The 22,150-nt window shown below is 45.4% G+C and overlaps 1 long non-coding RNA gene across 2 annotated transcripts; it reads right to left on the bottom strand.

Annotated features, from left to right (window-relative positions):
* Positions 1 to 149: 149 nt before the first annotated feature.
* LOC122175044 lies at positions 150 to 20,881 on the bottom strand. 2 transcript variants are annotated; one of them, XR_006177299.1, is made up of 5 exons: positions 20,739 to 20,881; positions 3,406 to 4,411; positions 2,330 to 2,534; positions 1,687 to 1,800; positions 150 to 185 (listed from the first exon to the last, which is right to left on the bottom strand). It is a non-coding gene; the product is annotated as an uncharacterized LOC122175044 (long non-coding RNA). The 2 variants fall into 2 exon arrangements; XR_006177298.1 differs by lacking the exon at positions 150 to 185 and adding an exon at positions 1,479 to 1,569.
* Between the last annotated feature and the right edge of the window lie 1,269 nt (positions 20,882 to 22,150).

Here is a 22,150-nt window from a genome sequence, read left to right as displayed (position 1 = left end):
GTACAACCTGTGGCCATTTTCTTGGGTCCTGTTTGTTGCCGGGGAGAAGAGGTCAAACCCCTCCTCATCTCAGCCTCCCTTCAGGAAGTTGTAGAGTGCAATGAGTTCTCCCCTGAGCCTCCTCTTCTCCAGACTGAACGATCCCAGCTCCCTCAGCTGCTCCTTGTAAGACTTGTGCTCAAGTACTGATGGGTAAAAGAGAACATCATGAAAGGCCGCGCTGGTTGCAAAAACTACTGTTGAGACCACTGTGGTCTCAGTTATAACTTCTATCCCAGAAAATACCCTCATTGCTGAAGTTCTTTAGTTCTACAAAAGCACCTTGTGCTTTGCGGAATGTTAACATGAGCTTATTTATCATTGTATTAGTTCTGCAAAGGTGTTGACATCCAAGTTTTTCTACAGAAAGCACAGTGCTATGCACAGTGTGTACCAGCACAAAGGATCTCACTGATACATCTAAGGCGTCTTCTTTAACAGCAAGAACTGTCAGTAAACTTTGCAAGTTTTCTTACACTTCAGAATTGCATATACATGGCAAAGTTGGCGATAATTTAGTTGAGGACACAACCAGAACATATTTGTCACAGAATCACAGACTGTCTGAGGTTGGAAGAACCTCTGGTCCATCTGGTCCAACCACTGCGCCTTTGGTGCCAGCCAGAGCAGGGTGCCCAGGCCCCTGTGTCCAGGAGCAGAAAAGTACCGCTTCCTGTCATTAACACAGGCAAAATTTTAGAATGTGGCCCTAGCCTGAGATAGTTAGTAATTGGCTTGTCTGTGGTTACATAATAGATTAATCTAACTTCAGTTCCTGCATATCTACATCTACAGGATAGGAATTTACCTCTGCTGTTACCATTCTGGATTCCCTGTATAGCAAGCATAGTGAAGTGAGCAAGGGTCTTTTCATATCATAGAATCATAGAATGGCCTGGGTTGAAAAGGACCACACTGCTCTTCCAGTTCCAACCCCCTGCTGTGTGCAGGGTTGCCAACCACCAGAGCCACATCCATGCCTCCAGAGATGGGGCATCCACAGCCTCCTTGGGCAACCTGTGCCAGTGCCTCACCACCCTCTGAGTGAAAAACTTCCTCCTCATATCCAACCTAAACCTCCCCTTCTCAGTTTAAGACCATTCCCCCTTGTCCTACCACCATCCACCCTCACAAACAGCCGTTCCCCCTCCTGTTTATACGCTCCCTTCAAGTGCTGGAAGGCCACAATGAGGTCTCCCTGCAGTCTTCTCTTCTCCAAGCTAAACAAGCCCAGTTCCCTCAACCTTTCCTCACAGGAGAGCTGCTCCTGCTCCAAGAGCTCCACATCTTTCCTGTACTGGGGGCCCTGGACGCAGCGCTGCAGATGGGGCCTCACAAGAGCCGAGCAGAGGGGGACAATCAAGGGGGACGATCACCTCCCTCTCCCTGCTGGCCACCCCTTTTTAATGCAGCCCAGAACACAGCTGGCCTTCCGGACTGCAGGCGCACACTGCTGGCTCATGTGCAGCTTCTTGTCTACCAGAACCCACAAGTTCTTCTCAGACCCCCAAGTTTTTCTTAAATGGATTCCTGAAAGACATCAAAGTGGACCTTAGAAGTACCATTTTCCTCATATAAATGATAGAGAAAGCAAGGTCTGTGGTAGACATCTCTATCACGTGTGCCTTCATTTAATCTGACACTCACATCATATGGCTTGGTAGCTGATCTTCCTCTCTTCACCGTCCTTCAGCAGCATTACATGTTTCTCTCTTGTTTATTGCAGTCTAGAGCAGTCAGGAAGATGCTTCTCAACACCATCTGTATTTGTTCAAACACAAAAGGAATCTTTTTAATCCATTATACAAGCCTTTAGATTACTTCAAAGCAGTCAGAGACATTCCAACAACCATGTTTTAATCATGTACCAGCTTTCCAAAAGAGAATCTCAGTTTACAGATGCCTACATTTGAAGATGTTACAAAGCATGCACGTTTCAGTTACTCTCTGCCACTGGCTATGGTAATGACTGAAAATGATGTGAGTGGTCCCAGTGAGCTTTTTATGCGTACCTGTGCAAATGCAGAACAAATATCGCTACGGTTATTTACAATTTTCTAGAAAAAAAAAAAAAGAAAATCACAGACTGCATTTTTATATGAGATTTGCTTTCGTGGCCCTTTCTGGCTTTTCAAACAGTGTAAAGTTTTTGTCTACCCAGTCCAAAAACAGAAACAACCCCTAAGCATTACATAATCAAAAAGCAATGCTTAGAACAGCACAACTAAGGCTCTAAATGCTCAGAATAAGGAGTGTCATGAACATGAACAACCAGTTTTTCTCTACTTACCCCATACACACTTCCATCAACTTTCTTAGCCTTATTCTATCTAGAAGAAGAAAGTCTGTCAGTTTCTTAGGCCTGGCTTATAACTGTAGGTCTGTTTCTAGAGTCCTGGGCAGGCTGCAGGAATGGGCCATCAAAATCTCCTCAAGTTCAACAAAGGGAAATGCAGAGTCCTTCACCAGGGGTGGAACGCATGCACCAGGAGAGGCTGGGAGCAACCAGATGGAAGGCAGCCCTACTGAGAATGACTTCAGGTCCTGGTGGACAACAAAGTCATAGCACAGCAAAAGCTCCCTTGAATATAAGGTGTCCAACAGCACCCTAACAGAACAGCATCACTAGCGCATCAGGGAAGATGATTTTTCCTCTCTGTCATTAAATAACAACAATCTGTATTCTCTCCCTAGACTAAGCAGGATAATGCTCTTGCAATCTGTGGCTTGCACATCCTTCTTTATGCATAAGTTAGATCACTAGCAGACTCCTTAAACACCAGAGGAAAAGAGTTCTTCAGACTAAAAACTGTCAAAATGCAATTCTTAGCATTAATTACGACGCTAACACATTTAATTTCCAGCAACTTTCTGGCATCAATCCTTAGTAGCCACATAAAAAAAATACCGTGGATGTGCTTCCAGTAAGATCTGTTGATATCTTTTTTTTTTTTTTTTTTTTTTTGCTGTTGACTCAAAGAAAGCAGTAAAAGGAAGCAGTGACCCCTAGTTGCATGTTTTAGAAAACAGAAATATTCCATGGTCTGTGGTCTGTTTCAGCCTTGAAACAAAGCAAAAGTTCCAGCCCTGCAGGCAAGCCTGCTCTGGTACTTGGAAAGGTTATAATGGTACTAGAGGAGCCGACCAGAAGGAGTGTGTACTGCAGCCTCAGAGAAGTTTCTTAGTGCAAACTGCTGACAAAGCAGCCACATTTGAAATTATATACTGGGCTACAAACTGGAGCAGCTGACGTGCCAGCACACAGCTCTTGCTGCTCCCCACTGAGGCAGCAGTGATCACAGAAGGCCCAGAGAAAGCCTGTGATGACCGTGGGTTGAAATGTCCCATGAAATGCTCAGAGCTTACCTGCCATACCCTGCAGCTTAAGAGACCTCGCTGGCAGGGTCTGTTAGTCACCGGGAAAGCCGCAGAAGTCTTTTTTTGTGATGAGTTAATTGCCAGACTGGCTAACTGAAGGATCTTGCTGCCTGCCTTCCTAGGTCCCTCAAGCACTCTTTGTTTTGTTACTCTTTCTCGAACTAATTTGCTCTATTTTCCCATAGGGAACTGAAAAGCTCTTCCAGACTGAACTAAACTTACACTGAAACTATTCTTATATGCCTACCGACCTTTTGTTAGGATCCTGAAATGGAATATGCCATAGGCTACAAAGCATTATTGTATGACTCCTTTCTGTTATTTTTCTAAGCTAGAGATCAAAAGGATATAAAACAAAGAAATAAACAAGGATTGCAGATATCTTAAGAGCAGCTGGGCACAATTTCAAGTGTTTTTTTTTTCCCCCCCTCAAATTAATTATCTTAATTCCCGGTAGTGATGTCAATCCAGCCGTACAAGAGGATCGGTATTTTTAGAAGGGATCTCTTATTCAGATACCTTCATTCCCCTGTTGGTTTTGCTGTAAGAGAAACCAGTCACAGCTTGCTGCGGCATTGTAGCCTAGCACTTAAAAAGATTACGTAGCATATTCTTCCTTTCGACACTGCTCTGGTCCGGTCTACACAAGGGGATAGCAGAGGACATGACACTTTGCTGGTTCTTTTACACGTTCTCAGTGGACTGAGAGAGAACGGTAACTGTCTTTCCTTTGTCCCCAGGGGAATCTGTGTCACCAGACCCTGTGCTCTCCATTCATTTATTTATGTATTTAGTCTCTTTTCCTATGGCAGTCATGAGCTTCCTGTAAGCAGTGTGAAAATCTGGCCCACACTTCTGAACCCTTCTTCAAAGAAGGCAGTGGTACCAGGAAGGTCCCTGGCTTTTTCCTAATGTTGCATGGTGAACTTGAAGGCAGAGGAAATCACTGAGTGCAGCGAGCTTGTTTTTCATCCTCATAGTTTGAATGCAGAATCTGAAAGAAGGGAAGCATGGATTTCCTAAGAAAATGCTTTCTTTTTTACAGTGCATGTGTAAAGCACATACTTGTATATCTCTTATTTATCTATATTTTAGCAAGCATCTCAAAATTCTGTGCTTCTGTGAAAACTTTGACTTTTGGGAGAAGTGCTCAAAACGCTGTGAAAGCAAGCTATCCCTTCAAGCTGTTCTGACTACTTGAGCTCAGTGCCGAGCTCACTGAGTTCCTTCCTGCTAAGGAAACAAAAATCATTTCTTAATTGTTAGAACTTCCTTCGGCACTGTCCTGCAAATAATACATGAATTCAAACGCAGAAAAGAAAGAAAATGGAAAAAAAAAATAATAATGAGGTCATGGTGTTGCCTTTCTAAAAAGCGCTGAGGAAGCCATTGCTTACCATTCTAGCGGCACAATTCTGACATATGCTGTTTTGTACTGAGAAATTCCGAGCAGGAAGATAGGTGAGCTTATCTGCAACCTCCATTTGTCACAGTGGTGAAAGAAAGGCGTGCTGTCAGAAAACAGAAGCAATACTTTCACAGACCAACTTTGTTTTGTCTCTGAGGACGTGCAGAAGTAGTGAAGTCACTTCTCGTATGAAGAATATCTTCAAATGTACAGTCATCCTAAGGAGATAATTAATATTCTGACCCTCTTTTGTTATTTCCTCACTTTCCCTGTGACAGCTTTGAGGATTCTCCTGTGTTATTTCTTTTAGTCCAGGAATCCATGTATGAAGCGTGTTACTTAATTTCAATAACCGTGATAATTATAGAAGACAAGCAGTTACTGAATCTTGCACCATAATTAATCAACCTGATACTTACTCACTAGATTGTTCATAGCAGATTAAGCTGTAGCTAGACAAGCAGGACAAGGAAAGTGAGTGACAGAAGCATTATCATGGCACACTGCCTCCTATTGGGAAAGTTCATCTTCCTTCTGAAAGAGACGCCTTCAGGGATCATGTAATTTGAATTCCCTGTGAATTTAGTGTCATCTTAGCTTGACCAGCTCTGGAAGAACATATTAACCTCCCCTTGTGATTTTCAGAAAACCATTCTAATTTAGCAAGTAATTAAGGGTCACATGTAGGATAAGGAGCTGGATAAGCTTGGATTACGCACAGGAAGCTTTGTCTCCAGGGCAACCCGAGCAGAGGGCTGCTGGCGCTGGGGCGGGAGGGCAGGCAGAGCTTCCACCCCGCGAATCGGTGCGAGAAGCAAACGCCTGCAGAACTGGTCATCACTGGGATGCTGGGCAGAAAGCTGCGGCCAGCGGGAGCCTTCTGCCGCGCGAGGTCAAGAGAAGTCCAAAACAATGACGCTCGGCAAAGCCTGTGTTTTTTCAAAGCCGAAATGGCTCTCCATCGTCATCGAGGGATTTTGCTGCGCTCTCGCCATGAGGCCGCCGGCGTCTGTGTAACTGCGGCTGCTAACGCACGCATCCGTGGGCCCTGCTGGGCCGGAGCGACGCCAGCCAGGCAGCCCGGGCTGCGCACCGTGCTCAGGTGTAACGCTGCGCTCGGGCAGCTCTCCTCTCACTGCCAGCATGGAGAGCTAACGTCACCGGCACGGCCAGGAGATCCGGCTACTTGGCTGGGCACTTTTATTTTTCACTTGGGAGCTATGAAGGGAAAGCAATGCTTTTCTTTTCCCTCCGGAGAAATGGTCAGATTTTTGGTTTGAAACCAAGCCCTCTAACTTCAGAAATTCCTTCTTTTATGTCTATGAGAATAGCAGGCCCGTGCCTGTGATCACTGTGTGCCACGTCCTTCAGAGCCACACAACCCCCTTCTTGAACACTTCAGTGATGCTGATCCCACCCCAGACAGCCTGCTCCAACCTCACCACTCTTTCTGAGAAGAATATTTTCCTAATATCCAACCTAAATAGGAGTGGCCTGTTAGACATGAAATGATTTCTCAGTTCATTTGCACCCTACTGATTCCTTATGATCTCTAAGAGAAACAACCATGGGTGTTTTCCAAAGCTTTCTTTAGAACAAGCAAGTGCCCTCTACTGTTTGCTACCATCAGGTGACGTTGTCATACGATGCATTTTAACAGTTGGGCCATCCTTGCGTCTTGAATGCAGCTACACCTACCTCTATAGCATGCATTTTGGAAATGCTCTTTCACTGTGCATGTGTAACTGATGCTTGATTTCACCTTCCCTCTGCTATTTTCATGTGTAGCCTTTGCGCAGAGGCAGGCTGTTCTGCAGCAGACCACGACTACAGGCGCGGGGGGAATTTGCACACTCCACTCTCTCTAATACATACCATAGAACCTGCCATAAAAAGCCAGTTATGCTGGAGGTAATTGTTAAAAAGGGTAATGGTCTTTAAAAAAGCAGTGGGTTTAAACAATTGCAGATAGAATTCATGCAAAACATTACAGTTGCGTTTGTTGCAACTGCTGAGCACATAATGTTGACAAGGCCATAGTACCTGCACAAGCAATTTTGGGAGCAGCCTCCATGCCCTGAGCAGGACTGTTCACCCTCAGAATCCCTTCATTTCTGCCTGCTTCCTGTGATGAGCCTTGCTTTGCTTTATTCTTCAAATTTCACAGTTCCAACTGAAAGAATCACAATACTGTCTTACTTATTTGTTAAAGGACTTGAGCAGCGTTGTGACACTTTGTTTGCATGTGAAAATGCCCTACAGACTGAGCTGGGGACAAACAAGAACAAATAAGGTTCTTTGTTTATTTTAATTGTGAAGAATCAAAAGTAACTATAATGAGCTGTAATGAAGTTCATCTGGAAAACCCAACATTCACGCTGTGTTTTTGAAGCCCCTGGCCTGCACTAACATCAGAGCCTCTCGAATAGTGTATCCTGGTTCAAACGTTATGGTGAGGCCATTCTGTTCCAGAAAGGGTTCTGTGGTGTTGCTCTGAGCTGCATGTCTCCCACACAGTGCTGTGGTGCATGCTGCACTAGTACACGTGACTGCTGAGTGAGCCCACAGAAAGCTTTCAGATGTGCCAAAAACCACTTGGAGGTTCTCTGGTATTATTTTTTCTTGGTGTGAAACAAATAAAAATATCCTGCCTGACTGAACACAGCTGAGGCTGCAAAGTAATGTTGGTACTTATCTTCTTATTCATGTTGGTGGTTTTAGGCAGAATCCCAGCCCCACTGAGACGCTGAGACTTCAGGAAAGCATTTAGCCTAGCCTGATTTGCAGTTCAGCACCTGATGCAACAGATGTACCAGACAAAACTTTACCAACGGTAACAAACGAAGCCTGGGGTTAATTTAGGTATTTCTCAGATTAAGAGGTGGGAAACATGCAAATAAGGTTATGATGAGGCTTTGCAGCTTCCACAATGGGTATCAGATACTCTTCAGCAAGCCCTTGACTTCCAAAATGACTGCAGGATTTTTCAGCGCTTCTGTTGAGGAGATACTTACTGTTAATGACACAGAAAAAAAAAATGCAAGAGAAGTAAGCAGATACTTTGCACTGTTCGGACACATTGTGGTTCCTGTTTACTCAACTTCTCACAATAAGCAATAGGCTAGTTAGCAAAGGTACAGGGATGAGATAAAGGCAAAGCACATCTTTCTCAGACACCAGTTCAGGGATGCTATCACAGATTTAGGAAAAAAAAAATAAAAGAGGATACATCATTTGCTAATTACTATTCCCAGAGCAAGACTAAACCTTAGAAATAATGATTAGTCACCAACTATGACCTGCTTAGTAAAAGAGGATGGATTTCAAAAAGATGCATAAATTGGGTGGCTAAACCCACAGACACAAGAATTAATGAACTGCCGAGGGCTTAACATGTTTCAAAAGTCAAATGACTTAACCTAAGTGTGGCCTAAAGCTGCAGAAACCCCACGGTGGTAATTAATTACAGTTTTAGCTTTCATAAACATCTGATGGAAACTGGTGGGTGCATCTCACCACACAAGAATCCTTTTTTGGTCACCAAAAGGCAAGTGGAGTGGCACAGCAGTTCGACCCCAGTCATACTCTCCTCCCTTTGTGCTTTATTCAGTTTTGGAATTGCAAAGTAACGACATTCAGTCAGCTGTTCCTTGATTCCATTGACATTTTAAACACTGAGCAGAACTGATTTGGAAACGTCTGAACTGCTTTGAGCACTAGAAGTCATCCAATTTAGAATTTTCAAAAGCAAATGACCTGAAAGTGAATCACGAAAAACACAGAGGCATCCCCAGCTTTGGACTTCTGGCAACTGGAGCTCGTGTGATCCTCATCACAGCACAACAGGAACCAGCCACTGCTCTCACTGCTGCTTCTCTTCCACTCAGTGAGCCCTTTTCGCCTGTCAGGTGTCTGCCCCATGCTATTCATCTCACCTCTGCTACGTTCCTGTTATCTCATTTATGTTACTTAACCTGTCTGCCTTCTCCATTGTACTTGTCTGCCTCCTGACAACTGACCTTCCTTTCAGCAGCTGGGCATGTTTTTCGTTACTTCATTGTTTCTCTAATGCAATATAGCTCTTAATTGTAATGGATAAGATAATTTAAAGAATGATCAGTCCCTAAAGCATTACTTGTTGGATAGAGGACCATCCCAATCACTTTCAGCATAAGAATGTGCACTGCACACTTTTGCTCTTAGGTGTGAGAAGGAAGGAATCCTCAGCAATGTTGGTACCCAAAGGGATAACTAGTCAGACGAAAGCTCTGCTCAGTTGAGTTTCACTAAGACTACTGCCTGAAGCAGAAGCAACACTCAGAGTTCAGAGGAAAACATATGCTCATACTCTGAGACATGCTACCAGCGCTGGGTCACTGCAGGAGGGTTCCAGAGCACATCTAGCTCTCCTTTCACTCACCCAGCTCTCCTCTGCTGCTTCATTCCCTGCAGGCATTACTGATGGCAGTGGCTGTGGGAAAGCGTTTTTTTTTTTCTATAGAAGGTGCTGTTCCACTGTATTGGGAATATAAAGGAATAGCTGAGAAATCCCCTTGGAGGTCAGAGATAAGAGATTTATCAGCAGTTGGAGGCAGGAGCCACTAGTTTGGACTCACGCATGATCTGACGTGGAAGTACCCCAAGCAACAAGTTTCAGCAGAAACAGAAAGATACTTCTGCGTTAGCAGGTGCAACATTAATGAGAAATGTGATTTTTACCACCTGACATTTGCTACGTGCACTTTGCAACCACTAAACTGCTCACCACTTCCAGAGGAAAAGATAAGGCTTCCAGACCCAAATCCACCGAAAGGGGGGGTGGTTCAAGGCACTTCAGACTCCTCGTTAGCAAAAGGTGAGATATGCCATCCTATAGGGTGAGCTAAGTGGCTTCTACTTATCTTGCTCCTCTGGTGTAGTAGGGCTGCATTCGTCATCTGTGTGTATCCCTAAGCTGCGGCTGATGAAGCAGCATCCAGAGCAACGAAGCTCCCTCCTCGTAGGGTTGGGATCACCAGGAGCTGGGGAAACACCCCAGCCTGCTTGTCTTTTCTTCTTCTTAAGAATAGGATCACCTTCAGAAAATGAAGGTAATTTCTACTTAAATTGGCCACGTTTTGCACCAATTTGTGGCCATGGTCATTAGGAAGGGAGGGGGTCCAGAAAGCACCTTGCCTAATAGCAGTAAGGCAAAAAGTGAACTGGAGGAGGAAATGGAAAGAGGGTAGAATATGTTTAAGGATTACATCTTGGCACGCACAGCATGTGATTTTACAACCCAAGTCACACTGGCTAGGGGTAAATCAGCAGCTATTAATCCCATGGGAAACAAAGGAAACCCAAGGTACTACCTCCTGCAAGGATTCTGTGAGAACTCAGCAGGTAACCGTGATGAGAGTGCAGATCTCTGCAGGCACAATTATACCTACCATGGAAAACACGTGAAGATTTTTCAGTGCATAAATCGGAGGCAGGAGGAAGATAAAACATTTGTTCATTTAAACTTAAAGGGAAAGAACTGAAAGATTTTTTAGCTCCGCATCCTTTGGGACCTCTTAAAGCAAAGGGCTGTGCTTTGATGAGCGTCCATAGATGGATAGCTCTGGGAACAAATGTTGAGAGGAATTAATCCTAACTTCATCCACTAGGAAGTTTCTTTCTTTCCAGCCTTTAAGAAAACCCTGGTTTTCATGACAACAGAAAGAAAAGCAAGTGCCCATGCATAAGAGTGAACAGAATCCTATTTAGAAAGTGAATAGGGGTACAAATTACCCAGCATAAACACACATCCAAGTAACTGTCTGTTTGCAAACTAATTGGTTTTTCTAACTATGGTTAGGTATATAGGCCAAAAAGAAAAAGAAAAAAAGATGAAAGGAGAGACCTTGACTGTTATTTTCTCTTCAGCATAAATAGGCCGTCTGAGTTGTCTTGATAAGGGGCGTATCATGTTCCTGAACTGACCGTGTGTTTTATAGTTTTAATTGCTTCTACCACTTTTTTTTTTTTTCTTTTTTTTTTTCCCAGAGGGATTTTGAAGAGTTTGGAGTCTGTGAAAGAGGGGAGAAGAGTTGGCAATGTCACATCACATCCTCTGCTGGAGTTCATATATCAACATAGGGTTTTACCACACAGCAGTGAGAGTGCTGGCTAGAAAACACAATCCACAGATTATGGAGGTATGCAAAATCTACCTTCTAAATGAATCTTTTTCATGTAATAAAGCCATAGCCATGCCTAACTCTCTTTTCCAAACAAGACTTCTTTCCCACTCCAATGAAGTCTAAACAAACTGTATTTAAGTCATTTCCTAGCATCAGATAGCAAACATCAGTTAACATTCAGTCTAATTGCGATATCATATTTAATTGTAATGTCATATTCAAGGCCAGGCTGAGTGGGACCCTGGGCAGCCTGACCTGGTGGGGGCAACCAGCCCTCTGCAGGGGTTGGAACTGGATGACCTTTAGGGTCCTCGGAGGGGAGCTTATGGATGGACCCAGCCATTCTATGAATCTGTTCTATTTACTGCGTGACTTTATGACAGCTGCTTGTGTTTAAAATCTTACAGTCACCAAGTACAGAATTTAAAGTGCTGCACGAAAGTCCTTTTTTGTTATTCAGGTCCGTGTATTTTAGTGACAGGTAGAAATTGGGAGCACCAAGCAGTGCAGAAGCTCAGCTGGACTTCGGTTAAATAAGCATTTTAGACACTTGGCAGAATTTTTATTCACGACGTAAGGTATTTAGAGCTGCCCAGGGAAGTCCCCCTTCCCTGGGGGGAGGTCTAAGAGATGCCTGCCTATAGCAGTAAGGGACACAGTCCAGTGTCAGGTTGATGGTTGGACTTGATGAGCTTGAAGGTCTTTACCAACCCAGGTGGTTCTGCGATGGGCCAGCTTCTTCCTGGAGCCCCAAAGGCATCACATGTATGTACAAAACACAGCCTCATGGATGCTGAAAGATCATTCTGTGCCACACGTCTGCGTAGACGACATATAAGCAGACTCAGACACGGCAGAAGATTGTGCTCACCACGTACGTCTGCAGCATCACGTCCAATAAACCTGCGGGATTATTTTCGCTACTGCCGGGCAACGTCAGCAGCAGAGCAGAGATTCTTCACGTTCTTTCTTAGCACAAACGACCCGTCAGCCCTCCCGGAACAAGACGCCTTTTGGCCAGAGGCGGCCATCGGGTGCCCGCCGTGCAGCCGGGCTCCGCCGTGCCTGGCGCTGCCCCTTTTCTTACAACCCTCCCGTTGACATTTACCTAAATTCAGCCCCGTCCCTTCACGTGCTCGTTTGTGCCGACAGGAAGGCATGCCTATACATGGCGGTGGGGCTGCTTGAGGTCTGTGGGGTGCTAAGCCCTCATTAACTCCACTCACGCTGTCTTACTCTGCTTGCCAGTGCTTAAGCAGTGCTTTTTTTAAAAAGCAACCAATTAGCACCTCATCAGCTCCAATTAGAGGAGACAAAAGCAGTGTAAAGATAACTCAATGAGAGGGGGTGGCACAACATCATGTAATCTTTTAAGACAGCAGTGAGCATTCACTGGGCGAGCTGCGCTGGGCCTATTCACCTTTTTTACTTCCCTCTGGATGCATTTAAGTCTTTTTTTTGCTGGGAAGCCGGGCCTCCCAGGAGTCCCAGAGTCTCTCATTCAGGGCTACCTGTTTACAGCTCACCGAACAGAAGGACCTAAACAATCCTATATTGTACGCCTGTTGCTTCCTTAAACTTAGGCCTCCACAATGGCATGTTTTCAGAAGCTGGGCAGAATAAGTTAAAGGCTGGCTTTATACTCATTAAGTGTTCTCCTTGTACTGTCTTCTAATTACATGGCAGGGCAACAATGTATTTTTTTTCTTCAATGGAGTTCTTTGGAGCAGTTAATTTGGTGCCTATACTAAATGCCCCAAAACATTAATTAGTGTGGAAGGAACCCTAATTTCCTCGGTGGCTTTCCTCTCCATTTACTTCCCTTGTTTTCACATAGGCTTGGATGAGCCTCTATAATGAAATTACCTCATTAATGCCTTTATTCTTGCAGAGTAACTCATTCAAGATCTACCATTTAGTTTTAATTTAATGCTGTCAAAAGCAAAAGGTGCATTCATGTCTTTGATTAGTGCTTTTTTTCCCCTTCTCTAAAGAGTGGACAGATTTAAATTATTAAGATGGCAAGTAGTGAGTTATAATTGGATACAAGCAGCACTTCAGTGAATATTAAATGCTTTCAAAGCCTGGTCTATGTGGTCTGCTGACTATTAACTGTGTCCAGTGAGTAATTTGGTGGGTTTTGAATTAACGGCACCTTAGCCACTGTGAAGCAAATTAAGTTTAATTTCGTTTATAAAAAACAATGAAGCTGCATTTATCAACACGACGGCCAGCCGTAACAGAGTTTTTCCCATTGTCCTGTTCTGACCCCATCGCTTGGTTCCTTTTGCTAACGCAGGGTCTCATCCTGTATGTCACAGTCACGCAAAGTCCAGATGAGACCTGTTTATCTATGGCCAACAAGACGGAGCCTTTCACTTGCAAGAACAACTGGGTTCTTATCACTGTCAGGAAGAAACCACTCCATCCACGCATGACCACGTTTTACCCTTCCTCCACACCTGTGCAATACTTCCCAGCCACCAGACTCTTAACATTTCACAGAGATGGGGAAAACTTCACCCAGAGCAGAACTGAATAACAAAACGAAAGGAGTACTGGAAAACTGCTGCTGCAGCATGGAAAAAGCAACAACAACAACAACAAAAGAATGCATTCCCACAGCGACGATTTTCTGTACACAAAATGCAGGGAGGTTCATACAGGAGGCGGTGTGCAGTGGTTGTCCTGCATCTGCACCAGCAGCCTGTACCCTGCATTGCTGCAGTGCAGCCTGCCCTCCCTCTGCGTTTCAGCCTTGTGCCAAAGGGGTCATGGCTAAGGGCAGAAGTGTGACGATGCTAATGTTGCCTCTGCTCTTCTGGGTTATGAGAAGCTGGATCTCGGGCTACTGAGGCCTTTCATTAACTGTAGTAGATTTAAATTAAGCTTTGTCCTTATTTTATATTTAAACTAACAGTCTGCGTATTGATAAACATTGTTTCTCTAATGATGAGGATTTCCAGTTTGTTTTACCCCAGGAAGGAATGTATGAGAATTCTTGAGCAAATAGAAGTCTTTGGGTTTTTGGACTACCGATGTTTCCAAAATACTGGGCTTTCCCTGTGAAGCACACAAGGGAAATACAGCATCTTAAGGGAGAGATTTTTTTTCTTCAGTTAGGATTTGGGGTAAAAATTTCAGTCTGGCTTTAACTACAGCTCTCCTTCAAGGCTTAAAGTACGACAAAACTTTAATCCTTATTTTTATAGATGTAAGCAATTGCTGCTGCAGGTTTTTGGTGCACTGGCAGGAACACTCAGGTTTGGATATCTGCCTGTTAGCTGACTTCTAATTCTGGGTTTCAAGTGGGCATGAGAGCCCTCTCCTGATACACGGTGTTTTTGTGCAGTGTTAGTGACAGGTCCCAAAGTGAAGCTATTTCTCTGCATTGGCTTATTTTGCAATAAGAACATGCAATAAAGTCCTGTTCCTCTTCTAGGTCAGCTCAGAATGGTGGAGGTGGTTTAAAAAAAGCTAGTTTCAGTCCAGTCATTGTGCAAATAGCAAATGTTCCTCTGAGCCACATGAAGGCCCCAGTCCAGGTATTTTCTCAGCATAATATATGCTGCCAAATTTGTGTATTTCTGAACATTCAGCAGCATTCACTCATGGGTTTCCATTAGTCCAGTGACCAAAGCACTTGCTCAAGAAGCAAGATAGCTTGTCCAACTCTCCTTTAGTCTGTAGGAAGTATGCACATTTCAAATCACCACACCATGTCTTTCTAGGAGAAAGGGTAAGAAATGATTCTGGCCATTCACTCACTGCCTTTTGAAGTAGGGCACTGTGCAGGAAGTCAGAAAGGGCAGACAAGACCCTTCAGCTGGGAGCTGTTTTCTCTCTGCTCCTAGAACAGCTCCCATATTTTGTGTTCGTGTGAAATACAGTGCTAGAGGCAGGGGTTGGGAGCCTTTTCTACAAGGTTCATGGCCTTCCTGTAGGATACCAGGATTGTAGGATTGTAGGATTGGCTTCTCCCTCTGGTCCAGGGAGTATCAGACAGAGCGAGCAGCTCAGGAGCTTGTTCACCAAATGAGCTAGTTGCACATGGCAAATCGGCAAATCCAGCAGTACAACTGCATGGCTACAGAGAGCTGCTCTGAAAATCTGGGCTTCGTATGAGTGCTGATCCCAAGCCTTGGGACAGCTTGAAGACAGTGTAGAATGTACATAGATGTAACCTCTGATGGGTGCCTGTAAGACAGGCACAGGAAAGGAAGCGTAGGTAAGATCAGCAAGAATCACAACTGAAGAACACAACAGGGATCAACTGAAGTGACACACCATTTCATTCCTCAGCAGGCATGCAGCGAGAACAAACAGCAGAACCTGTGTCTGCAGAGCAGATGCAAGAAGAGAAGTGAGAGAATGGTGTAGAAAGGGCAGAAGGCTGGCAGAGCTGTCGGGCAATGGGATGGGCACCGTGTTCCTCGGGAAGTCCGTGCTGCTCTAAGGAAGAACCACGGCAGGGTTGGCCTGGTTCTGTCCTTGCTGGCCCACAGCGAGCACCTTGAGGCAGCAAAGCAGGCAGTGCTGCACTGTGCAGATGTGTTTGGCAGCTCCTTTGCAGCAGCCATGTGCTTGCTCCTTTGGATTGCAGGGCCAAGCAATGCTGCACGTGAAGGAACTGAGATGGACTAAAAGCAGCTGCTTTGACAGGTTACTTTCAAATCCCCTGATGAAATTCTTTACGCCGTGCCCTCCTGATAGTAGTGCTGATGTGCGGGAGGAAACAGAAAGAGAAGCAGAGAAGGATGAGATGAGATAAGATGAAAGGCTCTCAGCTACTGATGGAATGAATTGCTCATCTGTTCTTGAGTTGGAGACAGCATAAAGCAACTTTAGGGAAGCTCACGCAGCCGAGGAGCGCATCTTTGCTATCCGTTTTCAAGGAGTATTCTTAGCATTGGCAGTCAGTTGCAAAGTGGAGAATTAACCACGCGGTGACAAATGATTGCTTGCCGGAGCTGATAGACTCTAATGCGGCCGTGCAGAGACTGCGGTGCGAGAGTGCCCCCTGTTGCTGCAATGAGACTTGTAAGAGTTCTGCGGGAATCGGTGACCGCCTGCGCAGAGGCTTCACAGCGATGAAAGGTGGAAAAAGTGGCACGAAAGTGGGAGGCTGACAAAGCCAGGAGGGTGTGTGGCAGAGCACTAGAACAGCACAACGAGAACCAAGAGGCATGTGCATCCATAGAGCAGAACCTCATGTTATCCTGGCAAAAACGTGGCTGTAAGGTCGTGCATTACTCAGGCACAGAGAGGAGTCTGAGAAGAGGTGGAAAAATCTCTGCCCCATCACATAAGAGCAAGAGAAATACCACCAGAAAGTAACGTGTCTGTCTGCAGCCCACTCCTTGCTCCCTGCAGCACAAGAATAGTCTTAGGCACACGTAAGTAAGCATCTCTCTTTGCCTTCCGCTTAGCAGATACCTTTGAAAGGCTTCTTAAGCAGATAAAGTCCTGCTTTGGCAAAATCTTTCTTCCTGTTTGCTGGAGCCCTGGGCATCATCTACGCTGCATACTTCAGAGAGATTTTATTCCTGCACGTCATCCCTGCAGTGTTGAATTCCTTCCGATGACCTGGGGCTGTGAGGAACACCTGGTTAAGTCTTTTATTCAGTTTGATCAAAGGAGCACTGACACACAGCCAAGCATTTAGCTGAATGAGTGCTTGGCTATGAATAGCACAGATATTTGGACTCAAGTGCATGTTAGCAGCAATCAATTGAAATCTTCATAATGAAGGCCTGTGGGAACTAAAGGTGGATGAAAGAAGAGGAAAAGATGCTTTGTAGGGCTAGGTTAGGATATAAAGACCTGCATCTTGTAAGCAGATCAGCTGTTCCACGCAGAGCCAGTAGCATGCAGACACTGGTATTCTGCCTCATTCCCCATCACCAACAATAAGGTGGTTATGGTGAATGCAGGCTGAAATTCACGTCACATACTGGTGGATGTCACAGAACCATCCAGGACCAGGTAGGCTGAGTGATGGCAGGAGAAGAAAGCTAGTGATTAATGCAATACTATGACGGGAAGGGTTTGCATGCTACCCAGGTCTATAGATTGTGTATTGGCATGTGAAATATAGAGGGGTTATTAGAGGCAGTGAGTGAAAGCAACTGTTCTTCTGACAGCAACAGCTGTGACACCAGTGGAAACCAGCAAGCAATAGGATGATGGTTCCTTTTTTGAAAATACTCAGTGCATATTGCTTTCAAAGATATGCACCAGGGACACGGAGCAACACCACTGAAGAAAACAGGCAGCAAAAAGCTATCTCATTGAGCTGTCACGTGGCCTAATCACTTTGAGACAAAATAGGGCTTTCTCCACCTGCTGTAATGTCTATGCGTGCTTTGAGTTTATGGAGACAAAGTTTTTATCACAGAACCTAATAGGGAACCATAGTCAAAACTTAGGAAGAATGCTTTAAAAGTAGAATCATCCAGTGATCTTAGTAGTCTGATTCATTGTAGGAGAATCTCCTGAGATCCAGCAACTTGAAGAGCAGCTGTTTGACCCATATTGTCGATTGCAGTCAAATTGTTTAAGGAAAAACGAACAGAAGGGTGTTAGGAGGTGTAGGGACAAGAAAGGAAAGTTTGTGGAGAGAGGGAGAAAGAGAGGGAAAACATAAGTGACCAAAGTTGTGAATGGTGGAGAGATTTGTTTGCACACATGGAGGTCTGAGTGGGGATAATGCCTACAACCATGCCACTGGAGCAGACTGATCAGCTCTTCCCCATGCAGAGTTCATGGCTGTGAGAACAAGAACCACTGAGGGCTGCAGCACTGCTCCTGGCAACATAAAACACAGCCATTCTCACTGACCTATTGTGGTAACTGCTTATAGTTTTCACTAGAAGGGATGCAGATACACTCCATGTTTGTAATTATAGTCAGTAACAGAAGGCTCACCTTTCCCATCATAAGAAATATAGCTTCACCTGTAATCAGATTAATTGACTGATAATTTGGTTTAGCTATAAAGACCTCTAGTTCTTATCTCAACTCTCAAATCATGGCAATTCACCTGCAAAACATTTTATTTAAAGAGGTTCTATCTGCAGTTTTTGTGCAGATGGCAAAGAAAAGATAAAAAAAAAAATACATAGCTTGTAACTAGAAATATCTATTTGGCTGCAAGGCAGTACTGACTTTTCTGTGCTACTGAGTAAAGACAAAATGAGCAAAGTAGTTAAGACCTCTGTTTGCAGCAGCCATTCTAGAGCATCTCTCAGTAGTGGCTTAGATGTTTTGGCTGATATTAAGGGCCCTATGAACTGCCTTTTGGGTGCTGTTCTGCAGAGGAGAAGCTGCAATCCCTGGCTGCACAGCAGTAGTGAGTTTGGAGTGAACAGCCAAAAGACAATCCAGTAAGTTTACTGACAGAAGTGGGTATCTCCTTAGCCAGTGGTCTCCAAGGCGTTCTGTATGAGTTCGGAGACCTCCATGGGAGCCCGAGACATTTCTGATAAGGGATAGAAGCAGAAGCAAGAAACCATGCTGAAGGACAAAGCCAGTAATTCATGTCCTAAGCCTGTTTACATATGTACCTCGAAAAGGTATGAAGAGCAATTCACTTTCAGCAAAAACAAACCCCTGTACGAAATCACAGAATCACAGAATGGCTTAGGTGGGAGGGAAGCTTAAAGATCACCCCCTCACCATGCGTTTGTTGCTAACCACCAGCTTAGGCTGCCCAGGGCTCCTCAGATGTCTCCCGAGATAGGGCATCCACAGACTCTATCAGCAGCCTTTGCCAGCTCTTGCCACTCTCTGAGCAAAAAATGTCTTCCTAACATCTCACCTAAATCTCTCCTCTTTTAGTTTAAAGCCATTCCCCCTTCTCCTATCACAATCAGACTGTATAAAAAGTCAGTCCCCCTCCTGCTTGTAAGCTCCCTTCAGTATTGAAGGCTGCATGAGATCTTCTCCAGGCTAAAGAAGTCAAACTCCCTCAACCTTTCTTCATAGGAGATAGAAGAAGGCTCCTCTGCGGATCTGAACACACAGGGGCCTCACAAGGATTGCTCTGCACACTCCAGACTCCTTAATGTGGATTATCTCTTGTGTGAAATGCTTCCTTGGGGATGGCTTGGTGAGTGTTACGCTGGTAGCACCATGTATATGGATGTAGTTCTACACACACATACCCAAGCATATACATATAGACACACAGGTAAAGAATCAGCTTGCTTCACCACCTGGAATTCAGTAGTAACTTCTAACGTACATGTGTTAGAGCATCTGAGACCACACTCAATAGCTCTGGGATGTGTCTAGCTTCTCCTAGAGCTCACTGTAGGGCCCTGAAAGACCTCTGTGTCACAACAGAGGGCCCTGGGGTTCATACTGTGGTCCCCTGGGGTTCTGGGTACTGTTGTAGGGTGCCTTAAAGTACACTGGGACCCTTGGGAGACTTAGGAAATCTAGGAAGGCTGCCCTGAAATATGAGAGCAGATTGAAGTGGTGGGATCTGATTGACAGGGAAGTGATTTCCCTGGGAAATGCACTTAAGAGCGCACTGAGAGGTCTCTGCAGTGCTCTACAGCACACTGTGGAGCTGATGGGCACATGGGGACAAGAAGACCCAGGTCCATATAGGGAGAGAGAAGAGAAGCGAGAGACAGATATGTTGTTGGTAGGAAGATTTGCTTGGACAAAAGACCAGGAAGAACGTGATGGGGACGTGCGGTGAGCGGCAATATGCTATCCAACGTCAGCGTTTCTGATGAGTTTACGTGGTGTGGTTGAGCTTGCTAGTTTAAAACTGATTCACTCATCTTTCTTAGAAGCATTTACCAAGAAGCATTTTAAGAATACAGAAAGGTTTTAACTGGAAGGCCGTCCTGGGCAGCAGGGGTGCTGCAGTGTAACTGTTGCTCACAGGGCCTCGGCTGCAGCATCAGCACGGGAAGAAAAACACAAGGCCGGGCCCGGTGGGTCAGACTGGGTGCAGAACGGCACACCGCCGGCGGGCCCGGGGCCCTTCCGAGAGAAGGAGCTCAAGGCTCCGCGCTGCTGACGGACCTCACGATCCGCACCGCGCCGCCACGTAGCTGCGACCCGCCGCAACAGGAAGTAAACATAGCGACTTCCTGCAGGCCGCGCTAGGCTCCGGGTTCCAGCAGACTCTATGGCCGTTGGTCTTCCATGTGAATCGCGCACGCGTGCTAAACCATAGTGAAGGTCAAGCAGCGCGCATGCGCAACGGCTCTTTGCTGCTCCCCGCTGACTGCGGTGCGACACTGCACGTACCGGAACGGCGGCACCTGCGCGTTGCCGTGCGCGTGCGTACTAGAGTCAGGAGGCCCTGGTTCAAGAGCTCAGCGTGCTGCTAGCGTGCCGCTGTCCCTACAGAAAGACGCTACTTCCGCGTAACTGAGCACGTGCGTTTCACTTTCTGGAGGACTGAAAACCATAGATAACAGCGGACCGGTGGCGTAGGCGTCCACTACAATCAGACGCTACTTCCGGGAACACAGGAGCACGCGTAGCAGGCCCTGGAGAATATTACCACAGAGAGAGCCCGCTGCAGATTCGGAACGACAGGGCACAACACTTCGCTGTTCCAACAGCCATTCACCCCATGAGTCAAAAAACACCCTGCGTTAGCAGCAAGCTGACCGCGCACATTCCGGAGTATTGAGCACAAGCGGCACTCCTCCTGTAAAACTTCTCATTAAGACCCAGCGTAACCACACCACACTTACCACGCTGCGTCTTCCCGTTACTACCTTGGCATCTCGAGACCTCTCCTCCAAGTCAGAGCGGGAAGCAGTATCGAGACCAACAGCTCTGGACGGCCTTTCCCCGTAGACTCTACGCTGTCTCTTCTCTCTTTCTTCATTCGCGCTCCAGACCGAGCCCCGACACCGGACCGGTTTGCTCCCATCTGTCTCCGCTCCGCGCCCTCTGGAAGCTGATTGGCTTAGCGCCGAGGTCGATTTGCATACTCCCGCCCCCCGCCGGTAGTGCTGAACTGCGCCACCTTCCGGATGCAGTGCGGTACTGCAGCGTGGCTCTGAGGCGATTTACCATCAGCTCCGAACCTGGAATTGATTACTAACTGCAGAGATTCTTAGTCACAGCATTTCAGTTTGCAAATTAAACTTTATAAAGTGGCATTTCGCTGAGCTTCCGTGCCAAGTAGGCTGAAGAGCTGATCAGTGTGTTTATTTCTGTATGATGGAACTTATATACCATCCAGACCTTACAAAAAAATACATTGGATGGAGAAATGCATTACAGTTCAGCACAGCATTTACAGCACAGGAAACCCCCCAGGTGAGTTGCAGGAGGAAGCGTTTTTTCACATCAATCCCTGTATTTTATTCAGGCTCGTTAAGAGGTGTGGATGCAAAATGACAGAGGTTGTGGCAAAATGAAAGAGGCATCACTGTTGCAAAACGTTTTGTAAGTTGGATTAAAATGCTGAGACTGTGTTTGTTTTAGACAAGGCACACAGCAAAAAAAAAGCCACCCAAAGATTGCTTTGTTTTCCTTTAGCTGTGAGAACTGCAAACAAAGCAATTTCTGTAATGATGGTTATGTGCAGTGCTGCACTCCGTTGCACGGGAGTTCTTCATACTGAGAACACTGCTTGCAACATTTCTTCACACTTCCTTCACTGGCAATTGAGAAGCTGCAGGGCTCCCTTTCTCAGCAGAAGCAGAATGATAAATAGGAGCGAATGCTGGCAATGAGATACTGCTTATTGAATACTTTTCCATTTTTTACACATCTGCACACTATGCCTTTGTTAACAGGAAAATGATATAACAGTTACTGCAGTATTCCACCATGGTTAGAGAAAGAACTGTAAAAGAAACAGTTTAGAAGAAACAGTGATTTTTGGTTAAAAATGGGAATGAAACACACATTTCAGTATTTATATATTGGAAACACTCTATTTCTAAATTACATATAGAAGTGAGCATTAGGTATTGTGGTCTCAGCACTGAATGGAGCTAGTGACGTTCAACATAGCAAAGTGCAAGGATTTACACTTGGGCTGGAGGAATCCAAGGCTGTACAGACTGGAGGGAGCGGTCCTTGAGAGCAGCCCTGCAGAGAAGGACCTGGGGGTCCTGATAGATGAAAAGCTGAACATGAGCCAGCAGTGTGCTCTTGCAGCTCGGAAAGCAAA

Source organism: Lagopus leucura, unplaced genomic scaffold, assembly GCF_019238085.1.
Source record: "Lagopus leucura isolate 7727_CA_CO unplaced genomic scaffold, USGS_WTPT01 Super-Scaffold_650, whole genome shotgun sequence".
Classification (NCBI taxonomy): domain Eukaryota; kingdom Metazoa; phylum Chordata; class Aves; order Galliformes; family Phasianidae; genus Lagopus; species Lagopus leucura.
Note: the sequence above shows the minus strand (reverse complement) of the source record. Positions and strands in the feature narration are given on the sequence as shown.